At 41.9% G+C, this 12,927-nt stretch overlaps 1 pseudogene; it reads left to right on the top strand.

Annotated features, from left to right (window-relative positions):
* Positions 1 to 4,457: 4,457 nt before the first annotated feature.
* The window catches only part of LOC101359816 (putative monooxygenase p33MONOX pseudogene), a 23,306-nt pseudogene continuing 14,836 nt past the window's right edge, over positions 4,458 to 12,927 (top strand).

The following is a 12,927-nucleotide window of genomic DNA, read 5'->3' on the forward strand; positions in this document are numbered from 1 at the left end:
TTTGCATAAGAGCTTTGCTTCTTCTCTCTCATTTAAGCATCTATTCAATGATTTATTTATATCAGTATGGACTCATAGGTATATCTTTTTATACTTTGGGTTATAATCCAATGCTGCTTTATTTTTTTGCTCAAATTGTTCCAGCTTTGGCCATTGGGAGCTCCTTCAGTTGACTCCTGTGTCCCTTTGACATACCCTGTCTTTTTTTTAAAAAAATAAGCACTTCCTTACTTTCTGCACTATAATATGCTCCAGGCTCATCTTGTACATTTCCTGCCCCAGTCCTAGACTCAGCCATTTCTCCAAGGAGCCTTGGTTCCTTTTATTGGAGAATGGTATTAGAAACTGAGATTGGGGTGCTAGGTGTGTTTATTATTGCTAGTGTGTCATCACCTCTAGGCCCTTTCAGTGGCAGAACAAGGAAGTACATGTGAATATAATAACCTGTGTATATCAACCCATTTTTTAGCGCACAATTTGTTCATAGAACTATGCCGGGTACCATGGGGAACGCAAACAGTATAAAAGCCAGTTTTTGAGTTCAAGGGGTTACCGATACTCTTGATGAGGCAAGGCATGAGCACATGGAAAAGTTAAAGAGTAGAAGACCACATAATAAAAAAATGTTGCAGAACAGTATATGATAAAGTGTTAGATGAATAATACAGGCAGTAGACTTTTCTTATAGATCTTATTTCCTACTCTTTAATTACCTCATCTAGTTCTCCAAAGAACACATCAGTAGTTCTCAGAGTGTGGTCCCTGGACCAGCAGTACCAACGTTACTTGGGAACTTGTTAGAAATGCAAATTCTATGGCCTCACTCCAGACCTACTGAATCTTAAACTCTGGGATAGGGCCCAGGCCCTGAGCTCATGAGGAACCTGTACTTAGACCAGGAGGAAGTTGTTCAAACAGAACAAGGGGATACTGTGTGGTTTAAAGTCAGGAAAGTTGTGCATCAGGGTTGTAGCCTTTCACCATACTTATTCAATCTGTATGCTGAGCAAATGATCCAAGAAGCTGGACTATATGGAGAAGAATATGGCATCAGGATTGGAGGAAGACTCATTAACAACTTGCGATATGCAGATGACACAACATTGCTTGCTGAAAGTGAAGAGGGCTTGAAGCACTTACTGATGCAGATCAAAGACTACAGCCTTCAGTATGAATTACATCTCAACATGAAGAAAACAAAACTCCTCACAACTGGACCAACAAGCAACATCATGATAAACGGAGAAAAGATTGAAGTTGTCAAGGATTTCATTTTATTTGGATCCACAATCAATGACCATGGAAGCAACAGTGAAGAAATCAAACGATGCATTGGGCAAATCTGTTACAAAAGATCTCTTTAAAGTGTTAAAAAGCAAAGACGACACCTTGAAGACCAAGGTGCATCTGACCCAAGCCATAGTATTCTCAATTGCCTCATATGCATGTGAAAGCTGAACAATGAATAAGGAAAATGGAAGAAGAATTGATGCCTTTGAATTATAGTGTTGGCAAAGAATATTGAATATGCCATGGACTGCCAGAAGAATGAACAAATCTGTCTTGGAAGAAGTACAGCCAGAATGCTCATTAGAAGCAAGGATGGCGAGACTTCGTATCATACACTTGGGCGTGTTATCAGGAGGGACCAGTCCCTGGAGAAGGACATCATGCTTGGTAAAGTAGAGGGTCAGCGAAAAAGAGGAGGAGTCTTAATGAGATTGATTGACACAGTGGCTGCAACAATGGGCTCAAACATAGCAATGATTGTGAGGATGGCGCAGGACTGGGCAATGTTTCATTCTGTTGTACGTAGGGTCGCTGTGAGTCAGAATCAACTGGATGGCACCTAACAACAACTAGGCATTTATGTTCTAACAGGCCGTCCAGGTGATTCTGATGCAGGCTAACATTTGAGAACCACTGATCTACCAGTTGCTGTTGAGTTGATTCTGACTCTTGGCGATCCCATGTGTGTCAGAGTAGAACTGTGTTCCATAGAGTTTTCAATAGCTGATTTTTTTTTTTTTTTTGAGGGGGGAAGTAGATACCAGGCCTTTCTTTTGAGGTACCTCTAGGTGGACTCAAACTTCCAATCTTTCAGTTAGTAGCCCCATATATTAATTGTTTGCACCACCCAAGACTCCAGCCACTGCTCTAGGGCATGGTTGATTGCATAATTAAAACTTACAGCAGATAATGTATCTGGAGAAAAATAGAATTTAAAAAGAACTCCTACTTTAGAGGTCTGTAGTTAAGGCTCTGTCTGGGGGTTAATGCTGCAACTGGCCACTTTTGCAGCTGTTCTATCCTTTTGTTAATTACCAGATCAAATACTGATGACCAACTCCTTTGATTCCCCAAGCTTTTGATTTTTTTTTTTTTAGTGGAGGAAGGTAAGTGTTCTGTTTTAACTGTGTTAACTATAGCTTTTGTACATTTGTTGAGTTTTGTCACTGATTTTTTTAAACAACATCATTCCAAAGGGTCTATTTTGGTGTGCTGGTGGTACCCTCTATTAAATAGGATATATATTTAAATACTATGACAGAATACCAAAATGAAAGTGCCTTAAACAAGATAAAAATGTATTTATCACTTACGTAATAGTTTAGGCATAAGCAGTTCAGAGATGTATGGTGATTCCAAGATGTCAAGAGCTGAGGCCCTTCTGATTTCTCTACTCTCTCTAGAATGTTACCCTTCTTCCACATAGTTCAAAATAGCTCATCATCAAGTCTTCATTGCATTTAGCAGAAAATGGAAGAAGAAGCATGAACCAGAAGTTGCATGCCTCATTTCTGCTCACTTCCTATTGGCCAGAAATTAATAACATGACCACATGTATCTGCAAAGGGTTGGGGGGGTGGCTGATAACTGTACTCTTTCTTCTGAGTGGTCATGTGTCCAGGGAAAAATGGGGGTTTCTATTATCATAAAGGAAAGGAAGAACAGATCTTGGGGAACAATTTTTAGTCTCTGCTACACATCACTTTTAACTTTCCAGAGCTTCTGTGGCTTTATTTTGTAAATTTCTGCCATCATTTCAATGGGAGTTAGAGAGAACAGATGAATACTTATGTTCAGTTTTGTGTCTTGAACCTGTGATCTGTTTTCCTACTGCTGCATTTCTTTCTTATTAGCTGCTCTTCTTTCTTCCATGTTTACCTGGGGAGCTCCCATTTCTTTTGGTGTTTTCATTACCACTGCTTGCTATTGGTTAGACTGAAGCTGAGCCATACCATCTGTTATGGATTGAATGGTGTCTCCCCAAAATGTGTGTTGGAATCCTAACCTCTATATCTGTGGATGTAATCAAATGTACTGTACTCTAATTACCTTACATTGAATGTAATGTAATCATTTTTCACAATGTAATCTAATGTGATGTAATCATCTTCTGTAATGAAATCTAATGTGATATAATCAATCAATCAGTTGTAGGATGGATCCTAAACCTAATCACTTATGAGTTATTAAAAGACCAGAATAGACAAAGACACACACACACACACACACACACACACATCCAGACAACATGTGAGGATCATCTACAAGCAAAGGAATGGAACACCAGGATCACTGGCAGACACCAGAACTAGGAGAGAGGCTCACAGAAGGCATCAACATTACTGAGACCCTGATCTGGACTTCTAGCCCCCAGAACTGTGAAAAAATAAACTTCTGTTCTTTCAAACCACCCACTTGTATTTCTGTTATAGGACTAGGAAACTATGCCACTATCTAACTTCAGGTACAAACTTCTCCTTGTCTACAGTGGGCATTTGACATTTTATTGACTATCCATCATCTAAAAACCCTTCCTGTTTTAGGGGTATCCACAAAATTTAAGAATGCAGGACCGCACCTCTCATTATGGGAGCCAAAGGGAGTAAAATAATCCATCTACCCTCCCACTCCCACCCCCAGAATTGGAGTGGAGGCATTTGTCCTATGCTCATCCAGCCAAGCAGAGGTAATTCCCTGGGACTTTGAACCTTGAATGAGCACCACAAAGATACACGGGCAGTCAGAGGTGGTTCACTTGGTGGAGTGATGAGCCCAGTGGTACAGCAGCAACTGTCCAGTGATTACAGACCTGAGAAGGCTGTTCCTGTGGTACCACCTTAGCTGCATAGACTTTTTTCGTTTTTGCCCATTTTCTGGATCCTATTTCTCCAAACTTCCTGTTGACTGAGTGAAATGTGACTAGGGTTGAGTTAGCCAAAAACCTAATGTAAAGCATGATCCAGGAGGTTGCTGACTTACAACATAATTGAATTATAGCCTTGCCTGTGTCCAGCTGCCATATGCTGAGATGGTAGGGCACCAGATAAAAAAATCAGGAGCATGAGTCAAATTGAAAGTAATAATTAAGCCCTTATTCACTTGCTGCAATAATGTAAGTAAAAGGCAAGAAGGAAAGAAGTGCTTGCTCGCCACCCCCCTCCCCCGCCATGACGTGCCAGGTGAGGGTCAATCAGGTGATATGCAGCATAGGTAGGGAGTTCTCATGGCCAAGGCATTCCGGACAAAAGGCTTCTACCATTTTATGGAGCTGGGGAGAGGGAGAGGGGTAGGGCTAGGAGTGGAAAAGTACTGAGTCAGTGTGGAGCAGAGTGCTTTAGTCAAGGCCTCCCTCTCATAAGAAGGTCTCCCTGGAGGTGCCTGGGAAGTGTCTTAGCTGGTCATCTCCGTCTCCCCCACCCCATAAAGAAGTCTCCAAATGAAGGCACCTGCGCTAGGAATGCACCTATGTGTATGAGCATAGTCTGCTGGGGAGGACCTGAGTCCTCGACTGCAACTCCCTTCAGAGACTGGAATGCACTGACTATGCACCAAGTCTGGTTGGGGAGGGCACCTTTCCCACATGAGTCTGACAGGCAAAGCCTTGTAATTGCCTATGGTTGGGCTTGAAAGATCACACAGAATTTTGACCTGGAGTCGGACTCCTTGACCTGGTTTCTTATGCATAAGTTAGGGCGTTGTTTACGAAAAAGTCACACCACAGAACCTGGAATGGGTATACATGAAAGGATTTGAAATGCTTGGCAGTGCTATGAACCCACAGTCCTCTTGCAAACCCAACCAGCACATCCTCCCTGATGGAATCACCTTAGAAGAGGAAGCCAATCCTCACACCTTGCTTTTGTCCTACCCCTTATTGAACTCCAAACCTGCAACTGAAGTCAGATCCAACATGACCTGGAGGGATAAATAGAAAAATCAAATGCAGAAGGAGAAGAAAGCTTAAATACCAAAAGAATTAAAGTAGTTTGTTAATTTTTATAATCAAACATGGAGATTAGTGTGGGAATGTCTTCTGAGGGTGACCAGTAGGGAAAGATCATAATGTTAGATTTGACCGACTTACCAGTATGGGTGTGCTTATCAGAGTTTTAGTCTGCTAACTGGAGCAGCTGGAATGATTCTAGACCACTAAAACCTGGATTCAACAGGTCCACACTAAATGAAGTCAAGATGCCAAAATTTCCTTGGCATAATGTGGAGGAAAAAATGTAAAGACTTTGGAAATCAGGGTGCTAGAGTGAATTTTTCATGGGCAGTCCACCCAATCACCCACCCTCTAACTTTGGTTCCCCTAGAAGGCCCAGAAGACACTCTCTTCATTAAAGTCTAGAGAAAATACATTGCTAAAAGAAATGGTACCATCTTTGGAACATGCTTCGGTAAGATAACTTTAGTGGCTATTTGTAATTGTGGCTGTTACTGAGGAATAGTGCAGTTGATGTAGGTTCCCTTTGCCCTCAACTGTTAAACTAAAGATTGGCAGTTCAAACCCACCCAGTGGTACTGCAGAAGATAAGGCCTGGTGTTCTGCTTCCGTTAAGATTACAGACAAGAAAATCCTATGGAGCAGTTCTACTCTGTAACGTGAAGTCGCCATAAGTCAGAATCGATTTGACAGCAACAACAAACAGCAACAATTTCCATAAGGATGAGAGGAACAAGACATGGTAGAAGCCAAGCAGCAATACTTAATGGCCAGAGGAAAAGTGGTTGCAGTTAGTATAAAAGGCAGCAGGTCTGATAGAATGGCCTGACTTCAGAGTGGTGGCTAACTGAGCTTGTAGTCCTTTCAAAAAATCAAACCCATTGCTGTCAAGTTGATTTCAACTCATAGTGACCCTATAGGACAGAGTACAACTGCCCCACAGTGTTCGCAAGACTATAATCTTTACGAAAGCAAACTGCCACATCTTTCTCATGCAGAGTGGCTGGTGGGTTCGAACCTCTGACCTTTCAGTTAGCAGCCGGGCGCTTAACCACTGCAACTGTTAAAAACAATGAAGGGTCTGCAATTTTACTCTCTTTGCAAGCTACCAGGTTAGCCTGCCACAGTTTCATGGATGCTGGAGAAGACATGAGAGACCTGGATCAGAGACAAAGGACTTTTTTTACCTACAGTACAGCAGGCACTATAAGCTTCACATTTGCATTGGCTCCCCTTACCTCCCAAGTCCCCTGGGATGATTTGGAGAGGCACAGGTGGATGCTGTGGATGCTGTGTATGCACTGGGTTTGCATCACAGTTTAGAGACCTTAATCTTTTATAATGGGCTGCAAGCAAACCTGGAGCATGGGTGGATTAACCAGTAAGCAAGGTACACATAGGTTTATAGCAAGCAAGGTACGCATGGACTTAATTGTGCTTAACTACTCTAATATGCAGTGCACGACTTTACAGGTTTCGCCACATCTTTGATGTGGTGAAAACAGGTGAAATCGTGCACTACAGATTAGTAAGTAAGCATATGTAAGCCTGTGTGTACCTTGCTTATTGGGTATTGTGTCCCTGCCCTGGAGAGAGGCCTTAACTTTATTATCTTGGTCAGGAAACAAATCTGCCCTCTGCCCTAAAGGGACACATTATTTCTATCTTCAAGGATGTTTGCTATACAAATATTCTTTAAAAGGTGGCCCAGAACAAAACCTGATAGAAAGCATGCAGCTTTGCCATGGAGAATTGTCACACACCCAGTAGGGACTAAAATTCTAACTGTTGTCTTGGTGAAGAACAGAATATGCCGTGGACTGCCAAAAGAATGAACAGATCAGTCTTAGAAGAAATACAACCAGAATGTTCCTTAGAAATGAGGATAGCAAGACTACAACTCATTTACTTTGAATTCATCATCAGGAAAGGCCAATAGGTAGAAAAGCATATCATGTTTAGTAAAATAGAAGATGAGCAAAAATGAGGGAAACCCTCAATGAGATGGATTGACACAGTAGCTGCAACAATGGACTCAAACGTACCAACAACCATGAAGATGGCACAGGACCAGGCAACATTTTGTTTTGCTATACACAAGGTTGCTATGAATTGTAGCTGACTCAAAGACAACTAACAACAGCAGCAAGGACTAGACTAGATAACCATATCTATTTGGTATATATTATCAAAAAATTACACATTTGGTGAATAGAGAACTTGTAACCAGAAAGATCAATCCAGTTGCCACTAAGTTTTGACTCATGGCAACCCCATGTGTGCAAAGTAGAACAATTCTCCTTAGGGTTTTTGAGGCTGTGACTTTTTGGAAACAGATACCCAGGCTTTTCTTAAAAAGTGCCTCAGGGTGGATTCAAAACCACCAACCTTTGGTTAGTAGTCAAGCACTACCCAGGGACTCTAAGACAGCCAGTAGAGCCACTTTAATAAAAGCAAGGCCCTATATCCTTGAGGAAGGACTCTGTGATAATACTGGAGATACATTTCATGAATCTTCCTCTTAGCTTTCCCCCAAAGCATCTGCCTCGATTCAGGTTTATCAGGGAAACAAAGCACAGGGTGAAGGGTAGTAGTCACACTTTGTGTTATTATTAAACTATTGCTTTGATTTAGCACTAATTGCCAAACAATTCGAAATAATGATTTATTAAGATTATTGACCCTGTGATTCACTGAAAGTTCCAGCTGAAAGCATGTGGTAAATCAAACTAAGTGATTTGAGGAGAGTTTAATAGAGGGACTACTTGTAAAGGTTTGGACAAGAGTATGGAAACCACATGAGATAGTGCAGTAGTGTGGCAAGGAGGAGGAAGCAGTTACTAGAACATGGAGACAGAGAGGCTCTGTGGAATGGGCCACTCTTGACTTTCTGTGGAGGGATAACCCCACAAGGGACAGCTGGAACAGTTAATACTTGGCCTTACTCTCCTCCCTTCCTCTGATCTTGTATCTATGCCCCCTGTTGGTCAAACTCAACTGGAAGCCAGAGGACAAGGAGTCCTGCCGATGTAGTCCAAACAGTTCAGCCTCCCAGGGCACAGAGTAAGGTACAGCAGGGTAGAAGATGGATTTAGGGTGACAAATGGAAGAAATCCAGCACAGCATAGTGAAACAGAAAGCATTAAAAATAATACTTTAGCTTAAAATATTCTGACTCCCCAGTGCTTTGATTACTGGCTAACTTTTCTTGCTATGAGATGGAATGAATTGGAAATTAGATTTTTGGGACATAAATGTGCCTAAATTTATATGATAAACAGTATTGTTTATTCTTATTCTGCACCTATATAAATATTAATGATTTACATTTTACTTGCTAGTGTCCTTCTGAAATTGGCTGATACCACACCCTCATCACTCTTATTTGGCAGGTAGAGAATATGATCCATTTTGATTTTTCAATATGCCCTCATTTTTATGTGACCACTGAAGTGGCTTGCTGCAGATTTGACCCAATTATTTCAGCCATCTTCGTGTATGATTCTCATCACTATGGGTAGGATAAACTGAGTGGCCATCTACAGTGATTACTAAGAAGCTTGCAATGATAGGATCAGTGGTGCCATGAGCTGGTCATCCTGCACAAAAACATTCTTCTCAAGGATGAGCAAAAAGAAAAAAAACAAAACAAAAACAAAAACAAACAAACCTCGGTGGAAGGGTAGCTGCTGACCTGTTCAAATATTTTTCCATTCAAATTTTTAGCTACACTGTCAGTAGCATTTTTAAAAGCTAATACTGTAGGACAGGTGTCTTGAAATAAGTGCCCTGCATCTTTGGAAAGAGCAAATGGGTGACAACGTTCAGATCTGAAGTTTACAGCCACACTGAGCTGACCATATTGGTTATCCTCAGGCAACCCAAAGCTGCTTGACATGTAGTTTCTGAAAGACGTGAAGCAAGGCAGAGTGAGAGCAAATTTGGAAACTGAAGACTAGTAAAATTTTATGCAAAAATATATAACACTAAAATGAAGCTTGGAGGTCCCAGCTTTCTTCCAGTTATAGTTAATCCCTAAAATTTCTAATAATGAGCTGTTATTGTATGTTTTATTAGCTATACCATTGTCTTCTTCTTTTTGGTCTTAAAGATTTTCAAATTTAAGAGGGGGCTGTAGTTTTCTTAATCAGATTATTTTAAATTAGAATTATATATATATTTGAAAACCCTCGTGGCGTGGTGGTTAAGTGCTACAGCTGCTAACCAAAACGTTGGCAGTTCGAATCCACCAGGCACTCCTTGGAAACTCTATGGGGGCAGTTCTACTCTGTCCTATAGTGTTGCTATGTGTCGGAATCGACTCATCGGCACTGGGTTTGGTTTTTTGGTTTATATATATATTTTGTATTGTGTATACAGTTATAAATTCTTACATCTAGCAGGATTTTCTTTTTCTTTTCTTTTTTTCCACCAAATATGGTATGTAAATTCTAGCGAGACACTTTCTTTGCTATGGAAGCCTATTGATATGAACTCATATTTCTATCTATAACGAGCCACTGGTGAGGTTGCAGTGCATCAAACCAGTTTACTGCTGATTTAAATAACAAGATTTCTTTAGTCTTAACTGGCAAATCTTTCTTCAAGAAAAGTTTGGAATCTTACAACTTATCTCTCAGTTGCTGTGATGGTTAAGATTGTGTGTCAACTTGGCTGGGCCATGATTCTCAGTGTTTTAATGTGATCACTCCCATGATTGAATATACTGTGAGTAGCCAGTCAGATGAAAGGGAGTCTCCTTGGGGGTGTGGCCCGCATCTGAATATAAGCAGATGTTCTGGCTTTTCGCTCACTCTGGATCCTGCGGCTGCCTCCTGTCATCTCATCTCCGGTTCCTGGGACTTGAGCTGTCAGATTATCTGCCGAACTTGGGATCGTCGATCTTCACAGCCTGTGAGCAGAGCCCTGCTCTCTGACCTGCTCATCTTGGGTTCACCAGCCCCTGCAGCTACATGAATCAGGAGAAACATTGTGGTCTTGCCTGCCGATCTTGGAATTTGTCAATCTTCACAGCCTGTGATGGCAGCCCTGCTCTCTGACCTGGCGATCTTGGCCTCGCCAGCTTCTGCGGCTGCATGACTTGGGAGAGGCCTCTACCCTGATCCATGGACTTGGGATGTTCTAGCCTCTACAATCACGTGAGCTGTTTTCTTGATATAAATCTTTCTCTCTATATATATTTATATATTTATATGCTTTACTGATTTTGCTTCTCTAGAGAACCCAGCCTAAGACATTTGGTACCGAGGGTGGTTCTAGAGAAACAAAATTGTAAGGATGAGTTTTCTAAATTGGTTCTCAAGTCTGGTTAGTCTTAAAAATGTTGATGACTCTGCTTCCAGCAGTAAAGAGGCCACTGCTAGTCCATGGAGTGAGGTGGCAATACAAATATGCAAAATGTCACCACCAGTAGATCAGGTATTGGTGAAAGGTGAGGCTCAGAGTGAACACATGTGTGATATCTTTCTATAGCTTTGTCAGAATGAGAAGTATAAGGAAGCTGGCTGGTTTGTCCTACTTTCGCTAGACAAATTGGTGAAAGAAAGAGGTGCGCTCAGGGCTTCAGAGTCAAAGCTCAAGTGCTGCATACATGACCTCAAGACTTCCACTTGTGCTTTGAAAGAAAGCCTTCTTTCTTGTAGTAACAAAGCTGAAATTGCCGAAAACCAAACCCAGAGTCTTATTGTCAGAGTGGCTGAATTACAATGCTGGCTCAACTGCCAACCTCGAGAAGTATCTCAAGTTAAAGTAAGGGCATTGATTGGGAAGAAATGGGATTCTGAAATTTGGGATGGGGACATATGGGCAGATAATCAGGAAGCTGGGGACACTGAGCCCGTAAATTCCGTTGAATCACTCCTGCCAGCAGAACCAGTCCCATCTGAAGAGATTGCTTCATGTTTGTCTGCTAAACCACCCTGCCCAGAAAAACCATTAGCCCCTCCACCCCCATCTAATGAGAGCCCTAGCTCAGCTGCCTCTAAAGAGCCCTTGCCTGAGTCATTGCCTGGGGCATCGCCTGAGGCAGATGCTTTACAAGACAATGCTGAATGTTCTCAAAATAATTCTGCACTACCGATTCTGGCTTCTAGACCTATAACTAGGCTTAAGTCCCAGCGAGCCCCAAAAGGTGAAGTACAAAGTGTGACCCAGGAGGAGGTATGCTATACTCCAAAAGAGCTACTTGACTTTCCTAATATGTACAAACAGAAACCTGGAGAATATGTGTGGGAATGGCTATTAAGGGTGTGGGATAATGGTGCGAGGAACATAAAGATGGAGCAGTCTGAGTTTATTGATATAGATCCACTAAGCATAGATTCTTCATTTAATGTTTCAGCTAAAGAAGTTAGGAAAGGATCTAATAGTTTGGTTGGGTTGCTGAAGCATGGATTATGAGGTGGCCTACACTAAATCAAGTTGAAGTACCAGTCATGCTTTGGTATACTGTACAAGAAGGTATCCAAAGGCTTAGGGAAATTGACATGCTAGAGTGGATTTGTCAAGTTAGACCCACAGACTCACACATGGAGTGCCCAGAGGACACACCTTTTACCACAACTGTGAGGAACAAATTTGTGAAGGGAGCTCCAGTATCCTTGAAAACTGCTGTGATTGCTATTTTATGTAAGTCAGATTTGACACTGGGAACTCCCCTAACTGAATTAAGACACCTAACTACAATGGGGCTGATTGAACCCCATGGTAGTAAGGGCCAAGTGGCTGCACTCAATTGATAAAGGCAAGGTGCACATGGTTACAGTAATGGACAGAGGAGTCAAAGCAGTAATCAGAATAGTCTGACTCGTATGGACTTATGGCGTTGGCTACTTAGTCATGGTGTCCCTAGGAGTGAAATAGATAGGAAATCTACTAAATATTTACTTGATCTATACAAACGGATGAATTCTAGATCAGGTGAACAGCAGTCTAACTCAAATCGCCAGAATAGAGAGTCACAATCCCTCAATCAGTTCCCAGATTTGAGTGAGTTTAAAGACCCACAACCCGTTGAATGAAGGGGAGGCTGGGTCCCCTTGAGGAAGGACTCCAATACACTGCCAAAAACTTATACTGTTAATCTTTCTCCCAGCCTTCCCCAAAGGGATCTGTGGCCTTTTACGAGAGTGGCTGTTCACTGGGGAAAAGGAAATAATCAGACTTTTCGGGGAATACTGGATACTGGCTCTGAACTGACACTAATTCCAGGAGACTCAAAACGTCACTGTGGCCCACCAGTTAGAGTGGGGGCATATGGAGGTCAGGTTATTAATGGAGTCTTGGCTCATGTCCATCTCACAGTAGGTCCAGTGTGTCCCCGAACCCATCCTGTAGTGATTTTCCCAGTTCCAGAGTGCATAACTGGAATAGATATACTCAGCAACTGGCAAAACCCCCACATTGGATCCCTGACATATAGCATAAAGGGCTATTATGGTAGGAAAAGCCAAGTGGAAGTCATTAGGACTGCCCCTACCTAGGAAAATAGTAAACCAAAAACAATACCACATTCCTGGAAGGATTGCAGAGATTACTGCCACCATCAAGGACTTGAAGGATGCAGGGGTGGTGTTTCCCACAACATCCCCATTCACCTTGCCTGTTTGGCCTGTGCAAAAAACAGATGGATCTTGGAGAATGACAGTAGATTATTGAAAACTTAACCAGGT

The sequence above is a fragment of the Trichechus manatus genome, unplaced genomic scaffold (genome assembly GCF_000243295.1).
Source record: "Trichechus manatus latirostris isolate Lorelei unplaced genomic scaffold, TriManLat1.0 scaffold00059, whole genome shotgun sequence".
In the NCBI taxonomy this organism is placed as follows: Eukaryota; Metazoa; Chordata; class Mammalia; order Sirenia; family Trichechidae; genus Trichechus; species Trichechus manatus.